Source organism: Echinops telfairi, unplaced genomic scaffold (genome assembly GCF_000313985.2).
Source record: "Echinops telfairi isolate 266 unplaced genomic scaffold, ASM31398v2 ScPeMD7_7400;HRSCAF=8409, whole genome shotgun sequence".
Taxonomy (NCBI): Eukaryota; Metazoa; Chordata; class Mammalia; order Afrosoricida; family Tenrecidae; genus Echinops; species Echinops telfairi.
The window spans coordinates 35446335-35456244 of record NW_022111300.1 but is presented as its reverse complement, the minus strand read 5'-3'; positions in this window follow the sequence as shown (position 1 = coordinate 35456244).

Below are 9910 nucleotides of genomic sequence, written 5' to 3'. Positions count from 1 at the left end.
TCTGTCTCCGTGGTGCAGCTGGTGGTTTTGAACTGCTGACCTTGTCGTTAGTGGCCCAAGACGTAACCACTGTGCTGCCAGGACTCCTTAATTATAAGATAAAGGAGTTCCAGGCTTAGCTGAAAGACAGCGGGGCTCTAAGCAGCTTCAGAGGCCTGAGAGCTTTGGCAGAAATAGGTGGAGCTGCCCCAAGGTTACTGATACCAATGTGTTCTCTCTACTCCCACGAACCCAACGGGCCTCCATCCAGACAGGACCCTCACGTCCACCCATGGGCCACAGGGCTTTTAGGTCTTTGTACCAAGTGCTGGCAAAACTTCTAAAGAAATCTTCTGGGATGACGGGGACCAGCTCTAGCCGGTCTGAGACCCTCCCCAGGCCGGTCAGAAAAGCTGTCTCCGGAGAAGAAATCAAACCCAATCTCACGGCCATCGAGTGGAGGCCAACTCAGACTCAAGGCAGGGGTAGAACGGCCCCTGTGGGTTTTCGAGACTGGAACTCTACGGGACTAGAAAGCCTCGTCTTTCTTCTGGGGAGTGGCTCATGGCTTTGAACTGTTGGCCTGTGGTTAGCAGCCCAACCACTACATCACCTGAGAACAAAGAAGAACCCAATCTGGAGAAACCCCAGAGGGCCAGGAGGGCCTGAAAGCAGTTGGAAAGAAATTGGGAGACTTAAAAAAAAAAATCTTTCCCCCAAAACTGCAACCTCTTGGCTGGAAAGCCACTGGGGTCTTGGGTGGGCAGTTCCTCTTTAATGGGGTCGAGGGAAGGGTGAAAATGGGGTGCTGCCTGCCATCTCAACAGGCACAGACAGACCCAGGAGAAAAGGCAAACCCCCCAACTCCCTGCATCAAGTGGATTCTGACTCATGGGACACTGTAGGTCAGAGTAGAACTGTCCCCGTGGGTTTCCGTGATTGGGACTCTTTACAGGAGAAAAGGCAGAGGCAGCAAAGCCCTGAGACCTGAAAGCCCGCCTACGCAGGGCAGCGGCACTAAGGGCCAGAGGAGGGGTTCTCTAGGAACCAGGGATCCTCTTCAATCAGTAAATACAGATCATCCCTGCAGCTAGCCAGGTTTCACAGGACAAACCAAGATCCCCGAGAGCTGCCTACACAGTTTCCTTTAAAGCGCCCTTCAGAGTAAGGTCAGCTTTCCCTGGCAGTAACCCTGAGTCTCCCTTGTCCACCTGCTCTGGGGACAGTCTATACCCCCAAAGGTAGAGGGGACTCTATTTCCTCCCTTTGGTGTCCCCTGGGAGGCAGAGGGAGGCTCTGTAGGACAGCTCCACTGCGTTACCGGGCTCCCCAGTGCCCGTCTGCAGCCCAGGCGCCACCTCCCCAGGAAATGCCAGTCACTGCAGCTCCTAAGAAGAGCTCTGGTGGCACACAGTTAAGGGCTCAGAGGCTAACCAAAAACGAGCGGAGAGAGCCCACCAGCCACTCCCGGGGAGAGAAGACTTCCGCACCCCCTCTTTTAAAGCCCACAGCCAAGAAGCCCCCCTGGGGCAGTGCTACCCTGTCTGCCACACAGCTTCTGAGAACCAGAGTCGCAGCCAGGGCCTCAAACAGCACCACCATGCCTCTAAGGAGCCCCGGGCAGCACAGGGTTAAGTGCTTGGGTGTTAACAAGAGGGCACTGATCAACAACCACCACAGCCTCTGAAGTGCCAGAGAGGGCCACAGCTGTCCCGAAGGGAGCGGGGTAGGTAGCGCTGGGCGAGGCAGCTGCCCCGGGCTGACTTTCTGGTGGGATTCGGAGCTGACTCACTCTGACCCACAGGACTAGCTCCAGAGAACTGTCTTGGTTTTCATTGACACAAAGCGGAACGTGCTTTCCCGTGGTGACGGTCTACAACACGGATGCTGGTCTCTGGGCAGTAAAATTCCTAGGGCACCATTGTCATCCTTCTGAGCAAGGAAGAGAAGAAGCAAGGGGGCTGGAGGCCAAGGGAAGGCAGCTGCCCTAAGGGACTAGAGCCAATGCTTGGCAGTCAGCGGGCAGGCAGAGACATGCAGGGGTGGCCTATGTGACCCTGCCTCACCTTCCCCGGGCCTGGATGCCTACCCCTCCCCAGTGTCCACCATGGCCACGTTGGACAGAGGCTTCTGACCCTCTGCTATGAAAGTGGGTCAGCCTCCCCTCCCTCTGGGCACCCTGACCCTTATCTAGCGGGACCGTTGGAAGGGACTCAGCAGGGGTGGGGAGATGGAGCTTGGCCAGGGAGTGTTTTGGCAGGAGCTGGGAAGGTATGGGAATCCCCCATCGAGAAGCTGCCCCTAAACAAAGAGGATACAATCTTGGATGCATGAACAGAAGCAGTGTCCACATGGAGGGAGGTGACAGCTGCATGTTTCTGGGCGCTTCAGACCGTGCTGTTAGGGGAGCATTAATAGGATGCATATGGGGAAGGGGATCCAGAATAGATTCTGGACAACTCGGCATGAGAAACCTCGATGGGTGAGTGGATGGGGACTGCATATGCCTAACTGCCTGGAAGAAAAGGGAGGGGGCGTGCACTTCCTGTCGCCAGGGCTACTGGGAGGCAGACCATGGTCAAAGAACAATGTCTACAGGCCCGGGGCTGCCAAGCGGTGGTCTGAGCTGCCTGGGGCTGTGTGAGGCACTGTGGGGGGACACCTGCAGAGGCCCAGGACCGGGAGGTCCTACCCCTCTTACAGATTTGGGATTGAGCCAAGTTCCTAGAGCCTCTCCCACCCACCTTCTGCCCCATCATGGACAAAGAGGGCTCCAAAAGGTTCTTAGGAAGCCTCGAGGTCTGGTTTTGAGATGGCCCTGGAGGGTGGGAGGGTCAAGCCCCGCTGCTGAGCCACAGAAGAAAGGGCCTGGGTTTCTCCCCTCCAATTTCAGCTTTGAAAACCCTGTGCGGCAGTTGTCCTTAGCCCTGTAGGGCCCCTCACTCTGCCCAGATACACCCTGTTGCCTGCTTGGCAAACACAATGAAGGGAGTCTGATTCCATGCCTCAGGGCTGGGCATAGACATGTGACACACGCAGTGGGTCAGCAATCTGGAGCCTGTTCCCAGGGGAGACATGGCCAGTCCAGGCATCTGGAAATTTCCATACGTCCCTCCGGAGAGCCAGCAGGGCATGGTTCAGAGAGCCCTTCCTTAATCTTGTTTTCTCCCCACCAAGTCCAGTAGTTGACCTTGGCTAAGCCACCTGCCTTCTCTCTCCTCAATGTCCCCACTGGAAGGACATCGGTGCTGCCAGTGCCCCTGCCACTTCACAAGAATGCTGGAGTAAGGATTCATGGGAATGCCAGAGCAATAATTCACAAGAATGTTAGGATAATAATTCACAAGAATGCTGGAGTCATAATTTGCAAGAAGCTGGAGTAATCACAAGAGTGCTGGAGTCATAATTCCTGGAGCCAGGGACAACAGCACAAAGCAGGATGATAATTCAGCTTGTCACTGCAGTGAGCTACCACCTGCTCCCCCATCCCACCCCTGAAAACATGCTCAGTTAGCATCTCTGGGTGCTGGAATCTGCTGGAATCTGTGGGTCTCTTTCCCTCCGTCAGAACCCTGCGGCGAGGGCGCTATGGAGGCCTTAAGCAGGCCACTGGGGAGCTCGGAACTTTGAAATCCGCTCAACTGCTTTTCCAGTTCTAAAATCTATTACGGAGACATTAAGTAAACTTGGCTCTAATGAGGTAACTACAATCACTCAAACCCCATGGGGATCAACCAGGCTTGGTGCTGCCTGAGATTTATAACCTCCCCCCCCCCACACCCCGAGTGTCTACCAGTAGTCCAGCCAACGGCCTCTGTCTCCTCATTGGTCTGTGTGCTGTCTGCATTCCTGGAACTCACCTGGGCCCTCTCCCCACCCTCCCACCTGATGCCCTCTACCCGGGTCTGATGGGAAACGGTACTGAGGGGAAGGAAGGCAGAGGCCTGGGCTGGAGGAGGGTTCGCTGCACCACTGTGGTGAGAATTCTGACGTTGTGGAAAGAATCGGTGCCATGGGGCTCCTCTGGACAGGATCCCATCATTAGGCCCGGATGGAGTGGGAGGAAATGGAGACCACCACACACACTCATACAGGAGGCCCGGCTCATGGGTCGGCTAGACTGGTGGGACCTCCCAGACCAGAGCTCTGACCTTTCAGGTCTAGACCTGAACTCCCTTCCCCATGACAGCTGATCAACCAGGCGAGATCGGAGGGCAGCAGTTACCCAACAGCACAGTTGAGGGGTTAGGAAAGGAGGGGGATGGAGACAGGCATTGAGGGGGCCAGTGGGATGGGCGACAGCACAGGGAGGGGGACGGCAATGGACAAGTGGGGTCAGAATGTGCAGGAGAAGTTGAACCACCACCGCTTCTGGAGAAGGAGCACACTGCCCGGCGGTAAGTGCGCCGGGCCAAGCCAGGAGACATTAGACAAGAAGATCTGGAGCCGCTACATCCGGCGTGGGCAGAAGCCGAGGACGACAGCATAGGGCTTCTCCCTTCTCCTGTCAGCCCAAGCCAAGAAGATCATCCCTGCCTCAGAAGCCTGACCCTGGGCCCTCCAGATGAGAAAATGAGGCCTCCCATAGGGTCTCATCCAAATCCTGGGGTCACAGAAGAGAAAAAATGTCAAGTGTTCTCCGGTTTCCCTAAGAGGAACCTGGCATCGCCTGTGTTGTGGATTGAATTGGGTCCCCCACCCCCACCCCAGCCCACCCCCTCCCCCAGACAGATATATTGAAGCCCTAACCTCTGTCCTGTAACTGTTAGTTTGCTTGGAAACGGGCTGTTTTAGTGTTTCACTTGATGGGGATGAAAATATTCGTCACGAAACACAGGATACCATCTCAACAGGAACACGAAGGAAAGAAGGTGATGAAAATCAGACACACTAAGCGATGCGTCCCATGGCCTCTCGGGCCATGCAAACACCAGGCTCCACGACCCTGAGACCAGACGGACTAGATGGTGCGGGCTACCTGCCCCACCTGCTCTGAACGGTCCTGCAGAGTGGGAGGAAAACATGGACCAAAACTCAAAATCACCAGAGACCAGGCTTACTGGTCAGACAGCGATTGGTGAGACACGGTGGCCCTCAGTCACCCTTCAGTTCTGGAACTGAATTCACCCCTATATCTCAGTCACAGGGTAGACAGATTTATAAGAGAAATAATAACATGAGGCAAGTACGTACACCCACACCTTAGGTCCATCGGAGATCAAAGGATCCACCTGAGATTTTAAAAGGCAGTATCTGCCACAGGATGGAGCTCGGAAAAAGGTAGACAAGAAGAAGGAATAGGAATGGGAAAGCCTGGGAGGTAGTGGGATGCATGCTGTTACACCGAGGGAGCTCCAGGGATGAGATGAAACAGGTGTGTATGTGTGTTGTTGAATGTAGGACTAAGGGTCTGCTCGGTCAACCTTCACCCAATTCGCAATAAGAAGTCAAAAAACAAAACAAAAACCACACACACACACACAAGCAAAACCTGCCATCCCAACAACATCTACACGGATAAAGAAACACAGAAAAACCCTCAAATATATCGCCATCGGCCCATTCTGACTCAGTGTGGCGCCCCAAGATCCCCTCTGCATGGACGGCCCTGCAACACTGATGACATCCTTCAAGCTGTGCACACACTCACTACCCCTTTCCAAGCCATTCCGTCACCATTACCCTAACTTCAGTGCCCCTGCAGCCAAACAGGGCCCTTGTCAGCTCCTTCCCGTCCCTGGGCACCACGAATCTCCATCTTCGGGTTCTATGTGTTTGTTTATTGCAAATAAATGAGAGCATGCGATATTGTATCCCTATTGTATCCCTTTGCCACGGGCTCATTGGGCTCAGTGTGATATGTTCAAGGTCCCTGTGTGCTGTGCAGCAGGGCTGCACATCTCCAGGTACTAGGCCACCGTAGTCCCACGGTCTCGGCCACGTAGCACCATTCCTCGGCGGTTTCCACGGTTCGCCCGTGGTACAAAGGGAGCCCCAAGGGGAGGAAATTCGGTTTCCCTCTGGTTGGCAGTTGCATGAAGCGAGGCATACCAGATCGCGGGGTGAAGCAGGGGCTAATCCTAGTCCCTTCTGAGTGGTGCTTTATAAAAGGGTAGGGCAGACACGGGAACGGAGTCACGTGCAGGGGCTGGGCCGTTGGGTCTGTGTGCTGCAGGCAGGGATGGCCAGCGGTCACCAGCAGCTAGGAGAGAGGCTCCGAACAGTTCCTCTCTCAAAACCACGGTTCTGACGCATAGTGACTTCACAGGGCAGAGTAGCACAGCAACAGGGAGTTTCCGAGGCTGTAAATCTTCAAGGTACGTCGACTGCTGTGCCCGCCTCCCATGGTATGGAGTGGCTGGTCGGCTCAATTGCCCAGTAGTTTTAACCACTGCACCACCAGGGCTCCATCTCTCCCTCTTCACAGGAGGACAAGGCAGATCTGCCCAAATGCTCAGCCTTCATGCTCCAAAGTATCTCCATTTGGACAGAACGTTACATAGTCCCTCTCCTCCTGGCTGCCTCGGCACACTTCTGCTTCGCCTTACCCAGGACTGAGCGCTCTTAGCTCAGTCAAAAGGAAGAAGGTCGGCCAAACCATAGACATTAGACACGAGGCACCTTTGGGAGGGAGAAAGGTGTTTTCTCAGAATCCTTGGCATCTCACCACTAGGCTACCAGCGCAGTGTCCCGCGTGCACCTGGCTACTGCGGTGACTTGATCCAGAACCCAGTGTGGCACCCGTGAGCATATGACCCGCAGCCGCCAAAGCACCCTGCAGGCGCAGAGAGCTGGAGAAGCAGGGAGGCGCTGTACCAGACAGCGCGGCAGGCCCTAAAGGACACTGGGCCTAGGGTACCATCTTGTTTGGCGGCATGGCCAGATGTGAATTCTCCTGCAGGCCACCTCTGGTCTCAGTGGTCACGCTCATAAATATCTCAGCAAAGGCCCCCAAACCAGGCACAGGCTTTTGGGGTTCTAGCTAGTGTTGCAATCAGAATGATGCTGACCCCAGGGGTGGGCCCCACGAGGGAAGAGCATGGGGAGGGTGTGCTCCACCCACTCCAGACGGGAACCATCACATTCTTTCTGAATAGCCTCGGGGCCCAGTGGTCACAACCACAGCCTCTGTCTGTGGAATGCAGCGAGTGATTTAATATGGCTTCATCACACCCACCAAATGACCTTCATCTTCCTGATGGGTTTGAGGAAGAAAACTGTGGGGGGACAGTTCGGGGACACTGATTGGATTCTATGATTCAGGTGGGAGTTGCTATTAACAGGGTTCACGAAGATTGCCATGCTGCTGGGAATAGAATCAGCCATCCCAGAAGCAAGAGGCAGAACGTTGCTACTCACAAGAGAAAAGAGCCAGGGCAGACCAAAGCATGTCCTTTGGTCCCCAGGATCCCCACACACTGAACTCCCTTGATACGGGAGGCAGCTTTGTCACCAGAGGAGCAACAACAAGTTGAAGCAGGAGCCAGGGCATGGGGCAGAGCGCGACGTCCCAGCACACAAGCAAGCAGAGCTGCGTGCTTTGGGTCAGGAGGCTGGTTGTGGAGTAGTGTGCCTCTGGGTACTTAGCTGGGGGACCCTTGGAGGCTCTTCGCCCTTTGCTGAAGGGATGTTTGCAGTGGACAGATGTCACAGAAGCTGGAGTGGAGTGCCTTCGGGCTGAATACACATGGGGCATTCAGTGGCAGCCCTGAAGGAGCTTTGTTAACTTGCCGGAGCAGGGCAGAGGCCAGGCTAAGAGGCTGAGGGCCAGAGAAGACACTGTCCGGCTGAACAGTTGTGTCCTGAGCACGTCTCACCCGAATGGTAACCTGTCAAGTTCCCTAACAAGCCCCATTGTTGTGAGCATCAGCTGTGGGTTCTGTGTGGCCGCTGCAGTGGATTACCCAACCACAGAAGCAGAGTGCCTGCCCTGGGAGGGAAAGTTGGGATCAGAACAGGGTGGGAAGGTACAGAGGGTGGAGGAGAAAGGTTCTGACCTCTGCCTGGTGACACACAGCCTTGGCAGCCAGAGGAGGTCAGAAGTGACCCTGACATCATTTTCTCACAGAAGTGACATCAGAGAGCCTAGAACTGAGGCCAGTCACAGAGCAGACGCCAGCACCGGATCCCTGGGTCACTGGCTGAGGAGCGGATATGTATCCTGGGGGCTGGAGGAAGGAACTTGCTGTGTGTGCGGATGCCTCTCCTGTCGTGGTTGCCTGGAAAGCTCTGAGCCGGCCAGGGCTTTCCGAACATCCACAGAGGCAGCCAGCTCAGCTCACCTCCCTGCAACTTCAAACGCTCCCTCTGTGCTAAGAAAGGCCGGCAGAAGCTGGCTGGCTCCTGGAAGAATCTTAGCGTGCCGGTCGAAGGCCCTTCCAGCAGAAAACAAGAGATGGCTGACGGCAGGGTTGAAGGTTGAAGGGACAATGGGTGGGTGGCCAGGGCCAGGAGGCAAGCCTGTCCAACTACCAAAATGGAAACAAAAGCCAGTGGTCACAGAGCCCACTCTGATGCCTGGCGACAGACACCACGTGGGGCAGAGTGGATCTGCGCTCCACAGGGCTGTCTGGGGCTGAGTGGTCACAAGTGGAGCACTAAGCCTTTCTCCTGGGGATCTCCGGGCGGGCTTGAGATTCCAATCAGTTGGTGAAAAGCCATGAACCAAACCATGGGCACCAGCCAGGGGTCCAGCGGCCTCCTAAGCCAGTAAACGCCCAGTCACAGGAAGCCATTGCAGCCAGGATTCCTGCACTAGGAAGGCCTGACTAGCTGACCTCCGAGCTCTCTCTCAAAGCGGAATTTCTAGGAATTTACGACTCTGGGCACCAGGAAGATCACATGACGCATAGTCTAGGGGAGGCTAGAATGCATGTAGGGTGCCCTTCTGGGGGCTCCTGGCAAGATGCCTTGGCTGTAAGTTCCCCATCTGAGTTCATGGCCTGGAAGAACATTCTGGCCTTCCGGATGGGCTTGTCTGTAGCCTCTTCCCAAGAGTCTAAGGCCCGGGCAGCAGTGTCCTTCCCCACTGCTCGTGTGTATGCCCGTACCTCTGCCAGTTGTGTGCAGTGTGCATTTTTGAAAAGTTCAAAATGTATTTTTGTTGTGGTTTGCAATTTTGAAAAGTTCAAAATGTGCACTGTGTGGATCTCTCTCTCTCTTTCATTGCCCTGGTCCTCTCTGTGGTGAACATCTCAATCAACAAAGACCAAGAGCCCCAGAAGCTCCCCTGCACCCCAGTCCCAGAGCCCTGGTCTGAAGGGCCCCAACCCAAACCCAACTAACTGCCACTGAGGCCAGTCCACCTCACAGCGACCCAATAGGAGAGAGGAGACTTCCCACTTCTGTGGGAGTAGAAAGCCCCACCTTTCTCCCACAGGGAAAGGCTTCAAGCTGCTGACCTTGTGGTTAGCAGCCCAACACATAAGCCACGACGCCACCAGGGCTCCTAGAGCCTGAGTCGGAGCAGTGTCCATGCTCCTGCCTCCCCTTGGAGATTCTGGGACGACGTGTATCAGACATCCAAACCCATAACAAGCCCAAGGTTCTAGGAAGGTCCAGGGAAGAGTCTTCTCCAGCCCATGACAGTGACAGAGATGCCCCCCCTACACCAACAGGTGGGATACACGGCCCACCCTCTCCCCCAGCATGCAAAGCCTTGCAGGCATCTTTTCCCCAGGGCTCTCGATCCTAGCTCCCGGTCACACCTCTGCCCATGGAGGAGATGTGCTTCAACTCCCTTTAGTTTTGTTTTGTTTTTAGCATATATCAGAACATCATTTATTTTTATGGCCAAATCTTATTCCATTGTATGAATTGTTATGGTACTAATGTCTTTTTTTTAATCGTTTTATTAGGGGCTCATACAACTCTTATCACAATCCATACATACATCAATTGTGTAAAGCACATTTGTACATTCATTGCCCTC